The 7,500-nt window shown below is 38.3% G+C and overlaps 1 protein-coding gene across 1 annotated transcript in view; it reads left to right on the top strand.

Moving 5' to 3' along the window:
* The window catches only part of LOC122791500 (mucin-5AC-like), a 272,677-nt gene that overhangs the window by 6,757 nt on the left and 258,420 nt on the right, over nt 1–7,500 (top strand). The gene's annotated exons all lie outside the window — the stretch shown is intronic.

Genomic DNA, 7,500 nt, shown 5'->3' with positions numbered 1-7,500 from the left:
AATTGTTTAGAAAGGTCAGGCTACAGAAATGGCCAGAAGAGGCATACAAGGAATCTTCACGCTGCTTTACTGTAACAAAGAACAGACCGATTAATGAGCTCTTGTGTTTTCACACTTTTTTTTGTCTGGATAAAGCTACTTGGATAATATTTTCACCCCCTGCAATGCGACAAAAAATAATTAATCTCTCCTCTGAGTGGTACAAATGACCCAATCTTCCCTTTAAGGGGGGGGGGGGTTAGGAGAAGATGATCACCTTTCCCTGAAACCAAATGTAATACATCTGTTTTTGGGTGCAAACATTGTGTTAACGTTATTTGCCATATTTTCCTCCATACTTCTTTGTGGGACTACAGTGTGTAGAGCTTCTTGTGAACCTAAAACCACCACAAATGACCAAGTGAATTATTGTATGTAATGTTGTTGCCATACATACTGGTCTTGAGGTGTAATCAAAAGAAACTAGTGTTTTGTAGACATGTTCTAATATAGTTTCTTATCTAAGAAATTATATAATAATTCCCTAATGTGGCTAACAACTTCCAGGACCCAAAAGCAACATCCATAGCAACAGATACAAAGCTTATATATTGCCTTATTAAGGAAACTGTGGCAGTAATGCAGAGGATAATTCAATTTAATTCAATTCAACTTTATTGAAATATCCACTACAGATAGGGTCACAAAGTACAATGAAATTCTTATTCTGTAAGTCCTCCAGCAACATATAAAAAAGACAATGATAATTGACAAGAACAAGTAATGTAAGATAACAAATATACAATGATATGAACACCGATATCAGCAAATATATATAACTGTACAAAAGAGAGCATTTGTGCAAAAAAGCTTGTTTCCCTCCAAATGTGAACCAACCTACAACACTGGAGGGTGAGGTAGTATATGAGTTTTATTTAACAGTCTAATAGCTTGAGATAAAAAAATTGTCTTTCAGCCTGGGTGTTCTGGCCATGATGCTCTTGTAATACCTTCCTGATGGTAGCAGCTTAAACAGTTTGTGTTGTGGGTGGGTAGTGTCCATGATAATGTTTTGGGCCCTCCTAAAAACTCTTTTGGTGTAGATGTCCTCCAGTGCAGGGAGTGTTACTACAATGATGTTTTGTGCAGTTTTTATTATTCACTGCAGAGCCTTGCAATCCCATATTGCACTATTCCTGAACCATATTGTAACAGAGTGAGAGAGAATGCTCTCAATTGTACATCTGTAGAGGTTGCTGAGTATGGTGTTGTGCATGTCAAACTTCCTCAGCCTTTTCAGAAAATACAGTCACTGCTGGCTTTTCCTACCAGATCTGTGATGCTATGAGTCCAGGTAAGGACCTCAGAGATGTTAATACAGAGGAATGTGAATGTAGCCACTCTTTTCACCCTAGACTCACCAATATATAATGGTAAGTGCTGCCATCTATTCCTCAATGTATCAATGATCATCTCTTTTGTTTTGCTGGTATTAAGAGAGAGACATTACTGTTTTGACACTTCACAAGGTTCTCCATTTACCTTGTATATGCTGACTCATCATCCCCGTAGATCAGACCAATGACAGTTGTATCATCTGCAAATTTGACAATACTGGTGTCATGCTGAGAAGCAACACAATCATAAGTGAAGAGAGTGTACAGCATTGGACGCAGCACACAGCCTTGTGGAGTTCCTGTGTTTACTATTATTGTGTTAGAGATGTTATTCCACAGCCTGACTGATTGTGGTCTGCCTGTTTAAAAAAATCCAAGACCCAATTGCAAAGAGTCAGTGGCACACCCAGTATGGACAGCTTATTAATGAGCTTTGTTGGTATCACCGTGTTGAAGGCTGAACTATAATTAATAAACTGCAATCGAGCATAACAGTCCTTATTCTCCAAATAAGTAAGAACTGTATGTGATGTTGTACTGACTGCATCCTCTGTCGACCTATTTGGTCTGTATGCAAACTGCAGGGGATCCATTGTATCAGGTATAACTGACTGAATATGACTCATAACGATTCTTTCCAAGCATTTCATCACTATGAGAGTCAGTGCAACCAGCCGGTAGTCATGCAGGCAGTTGGCTTTGCCCTTTTTTGGTAGTGGAATAATACTGGTTGCCTTATAACAAGTGGGAATTGTAGCTCATGCAAAGGAGAGATTGAATATATCAGCAAGAACATCAGCAGGCATTGAAGAAAAGGTTTTCAGTGTCCTTCCAGCAATATTATCTGGACCAGCTGCCTTTGAGATTTATTTCCTCATGGATTTTACCACACTGGGTGGTGATATTGTGAAAGGTGGTGGTGCCTCCTCTCTGCCCCTCTCTCTTATGATGGTACCCTTTGATTCAAAGAACCTCAAACCGGGCATAAAATTCATTGAAATTATCCGGTGAAAACTTACTGTCAGTAGTCATCCCTCTGCCTTTGTCTCTGTGGCCTATGCCATTTTCCAGGCCTTGCCACATACGCCTGTGTCGAATAATAATAGCCTTACAGCTTTCAACTGTAATTCTCCTTTGCTGCTCTGATATCTCTGCATAAGTCATATCTAGATTTTTTATACTGGCTAATATTGCCTGATGCATGTGCCTTGGAGTAGGCATGAAGTGCAGAATGAACCTCTGAGTTAATCCATGGTTTATTATTTGTCTTTACGGGGCACAATGAGGTCAATGCATGTGCTTATGTAGCTGAAAACTCTGGAACTGTATTCCTGCAGATCAACAATGCCATCCTCATTTATAGCAGCTGTCTTAAAAACATCCCACTGAGTACACTGGAAACAATCCTGAAGCTCTTATTCAGATGCCTCTGTCCACACCTTAACAGTTTTTCTTGCAATGGGAGCATGTTTGAGGAGCTGTCTATATGCCACAGAGAGAAATACAGAAGTATGATCAGATTGACCAAATGAGGGCAGAATACAGCCTTTTATGCCCCCTTCACATTACTGTACACATGGTACAGCCTTGTATGCCCCTTCACATTACTGTTCACATGGTACAGCTCCATATGCCCCCCTTCACATTACTGCACACATGGTACAGCCTTGTATGCCCCCTTCACATCACTGCACACATGGTACAGACCTGTATGCCCCTTCACATTACTGTGCACATGGTACAGCCCTGTATGCCCCTTCATATTACTGTACAAATGGTACAGCCTTGTCTACCCCCCTTAACATTACTGTATACATGGTCCAGTATATTTTTCTCTCATGTAGGGAAGGTAACATATTGTTGGTATGCTAACATCACAGACCGTAAGTTGCAACTATAAACACTGGGTCGGGATATTTATTTTCTTGTGCATTTATAGCCTCATACAATATAATGTATTTTATAATATAAATATATAATAAATATTATATATATATATATATATATATATATATATATATATATATATATATATATATATAGGTCTACCTGAAAACACTGACATGCAAAAACACCGACAACGAGATAACCGACGCCACAAAACCAAAAGTTCAAAAACACGAAACTTCACATGCCCGACAAACCACAATTCCGACAATCAACAAAACAAAACAAATATCTTTTCCATAAAATAGACACAACACAAGCACACCAAAAATCTTACAAACCTACACTAAACCTTACATACACAACTATCTATGCACTAACCTTAACCCAAACCCTAACCCTAAGGTCCATCACTATCGCACATTCACCTAACCTGCACCCTAACCCTAACTCACTTAACCCGCCCCTAACCCTAAAGTCTGTCACTATCGCACACTTACCTTACCCGCACCCTAACCCACTTAACCCGCCCCTAACCTTAAAGTCTGTAATTATCGCACACTTGCCTTACCCGCACCCTAACCCTAACGTCTGTCACTATCTCAGTGTCGGGATTTTCAATCGATGGTCATCTCCGTTGTCGATCGTACAGTGTCGGTTATCTTGTTGGCATTGTCAGTGTTCGTGTTTTCAGGTAGACCCATATATATATATATATATATATATATATATATATATATATATATATATATATATATATATATATATAAATAATGTACTTTGTACTGTTTATTACCCTAAATCAACGGTCACTGTCATGACTGAAAGTGGTCTTTGAATCAGGCCATCTCCATGGTTAAAAAATAACTAAATACCTAAATAAATGAGATAAAATTAAAAGCTTCCAATTAGCTTGTCGTGAATAATGTTTGTCATTCAGATACCTATACTATTGCTAATCTAATGGCAGGTAACGTCTCCACTCATCTTCACCTTAGAAGATGTGGCAGGAAACACAAGATATTCTTTTTTTTATTAAGTGCCTCACTCTCGCTTTGCTAATGGCCTTTTTTCTGGGGAGGCTTGAGGTGGTACTTATATTGTCTTAGGGGAATTTTGATGGGACACTGGAGAATGTCTCAACTTTTCATCAGCAAGAGCTGTGCCATAGTATGTTTATTATTCACTGGAATGAGCACCAGGGCACACAGATAATGTTTGGTTTGTTGCCTCATCCTAAGGATGGTAACAGATTATCATGCTCTCATACTGCATTTCAACATTAGAACTGGACTACAACTGTAGGTGGCAGCTGTAGTGATAGAATCTGTAATGCTTTTTGATCTACTCATCTGTAAGGTGACTGCACATCCTAATGAGGCACTAACCTGCATGATGCATTTGTGATTCACTATCCCACTTATGCTCAGACAAGCCACACTCTTCACTGCTGTATCAGTTCCTAAATGTAGACATAGAAAAAAATTGTTTGGTAATGTATATTAATTGTCATATAGGGTCTGTATGTTGTTAGTCACATTAGGAAGTGGAATCACCATATAAAAAAAGCTGTATGAGAAAATGTCCACAAGATACTACTTTATTAAGTTACACCCAAGTTGTGCAGGGGGGCTTACCAACAGCCTTGTCTCACATCACTTTGTACCCTTATCCCCTTCCCTAGGCTGCCAGGATTTTGGACCATCCACTGATTATTACTGCATTTGGAAAAAAGAAGAGGAACACTTTTAAAAGACTCTTAATATAAATAATGTCCTTATACACATATATTTATTTGTTTTCTGGTTGTCGTTCCCACGGCTTGTTACACAACAAATAATCACCATAACTTCTGGTTTCAGACTGTTTATAATCCATGTTTTGCCATAGTTAGAATCTTTGACAATGTCCCTTAGTGTGCTAAATAATACAATAACTTCATATGATTATTTTCCTGATGCTGGTTGCTCCTAGTTACCTGTGATCACATGATTATTTTCCTGATGCTGGTTGCCTCTAGTTACCTGTGATCACATGATTACTTTCCTGATGCTGGTTGTTCCTAGTTACCTGTGGTCATATGATTATTTTCCTTATGCTGGTTGCTCCTAGTTACCTGTGATCATATGAATACTTTCCTGATGCTGGTTGCTTCTAGTTACCTGTGATCACATGATTACTTTCCTGATGCTGGTTGCTCCCAGTTACCTGTGATCATGATTATTTTCCTGATGCTGGTTGCTCCTAGTTACCTGTGATCATATGATTACTTTCCTGATGCTGGTTGTTCCTAGTTATCTGTGATCGCATGATTACTTTCCTGATGCTGGTTGCTCCTAGTTACCTGTGATCATATGATTATTTTCCTGATGCTGGTTGCTCCTAGTTACCTGTGATCATATGATTACTTTCCTGATGCTGGTTGCTCCTAGTTACCTGTGATCATATGATTATTTTCCTGATGGTGGTTGCTCCTAGTTACCTGTGATCATATGATTACTTTCCTGATGCTGGTTGCTTCTAGTTACCTGTGATCACATGATTATTTTCCTGATGCTGGTTGCTCCTAGTTACCTGTGATCATATTATTACTTTCCTGATACTGGTTCCTCCTAGTTACATGTGATCATATGATTATTTTCCTGATGCTGGTTGCTCCTAGTTACCTGTGATCATATGATTATTTTCCTGATGCTGGTTGCTCCTAGTTACCTGTGATCATATGATTATTTTCCTGATGCTGGTTGCTCATAGTTACCTGTGATTATCATCATCTCACTCGGGTCCTTGGACTGTTAAATATTATGCCCCAAAAATCTTATATCACAATAGCACATGGCCAGGGAAACCTACAGTGACACTTTGAATTAAGTTTTGGTTGTGGTCAGCAAATAATTTTGTGCAAACCTTGTCTGGATTCCATTAAGCATTCCCTGTGTTTCTTTTTTGTGGAACTTTGAAACAAATGGTGATATCTGATCAGGGCTTTTTCTCATGTACTTAAGCAAAGCCTATCCAGCCATGATATTATAGTCAATCGCACAATGCTATGGCACATATTTTGACCTGATGTAGAACAAACAGGGTTACACAAGAGGAGTATCAGACAATTTTATGTAAAAATAACCCTTTTAATCCCTTAAGAAATGAAAAAAGGAATATTTTAAAGGACTTCAGATTGCAAATTATCATACAGATTATTGTTTCATAACACGCAAAGTATGAGCTATACTGTGACAAAACCACAGTTGCATGAATTGACTTTACTACCCAATGATATTTCTTGTAATAATGTTTTATTTTAGCTCCTTAGCAATTGTTGTTTTACCTGACTTGATACCAGCAAACTTCTATTGGTGTTTTATATGTTTACATTTACTTTGGCATTTTATGCATATGCATTTATTTTAAAGACAACAAATGGCTTTTTGTGTGCCTTATTAGCATGATGGTATTTTGTGGTTCATGTAGGAAATATGTCAATTTTAGGTCAGACTGTTACTGATTCTATTCCTGATGAGTCCTGAAGTTTCCACCATAACCTGTGATGCCAAAAGATGGCACTATAAGGCAGTTGTACCATCCTGTGGTGGACGCATTTCCCCTTGTAACTCTTCTGCTCAATAAATGATGATACTTCCAGCCATATGCACATTCATCCAAAGATGTTTAAAGAAGAAACCCTATTAAATTCACCTGAATGCTGTATGTACCTCCTCTGCAGCTAATCTTATCTTAAATGCGCCCCATTATTTGTTTTTTTGATCACATGAATTCTTCAATACTTGTACTGACTCATGCTACCACTGCCTCAGGCAATAATCTACAAATGCCATTACTGCCTGCATCACATGGCATTTATTTATGTCTGACTTGAACAATTACCCTTTCACCTGCCACTCATGCCCCCTTTTGCCCCTCATCCTTCTTTTTCACATCTGAACCTGTTACTTGCTCTCTAGCAATATGGTATGTCCAAATCATGCTCATCTTTGTTTTCAATGTACGTCTCTCCTTTTAATCCAACTTTTTTCTTCATAATTTTGGCAACTCTGTATTGCCTGTTTTCTAACAGCAGGGTCTTTCTTTCTCTTTATGGTCATCAGAGCTCTAACCCATTCTCAAGACTCAGCCGTTGGAATGTCAGCTACAGTAGAAAAATGACATTTGTATTTTACTGCTTTTTAACTATAATGAAATTTCTTGACAACCCTGACAAAACTTTCTCCACTATGTT

The sequence above is a fragment of the Protopterus annectens genome, chromosome 17.part0 (assembly GCF_019279795.1).
Source record: "Protopterus annectens isolate FY-2018-M chromosome 17.part0, PAN1.0, whole genome shotgun sequence".
Classification (NCBI taxonomy): Eukaryota; Metazoa; Chordata; order Ceratodontiformes; family Protopteridae; genus Protopterus; species Protopterus annectens.
Note: the sequence above shows the minus strand (reverse complement) of the source record. Positions and strands in the feature narration are given on the sequence as shown.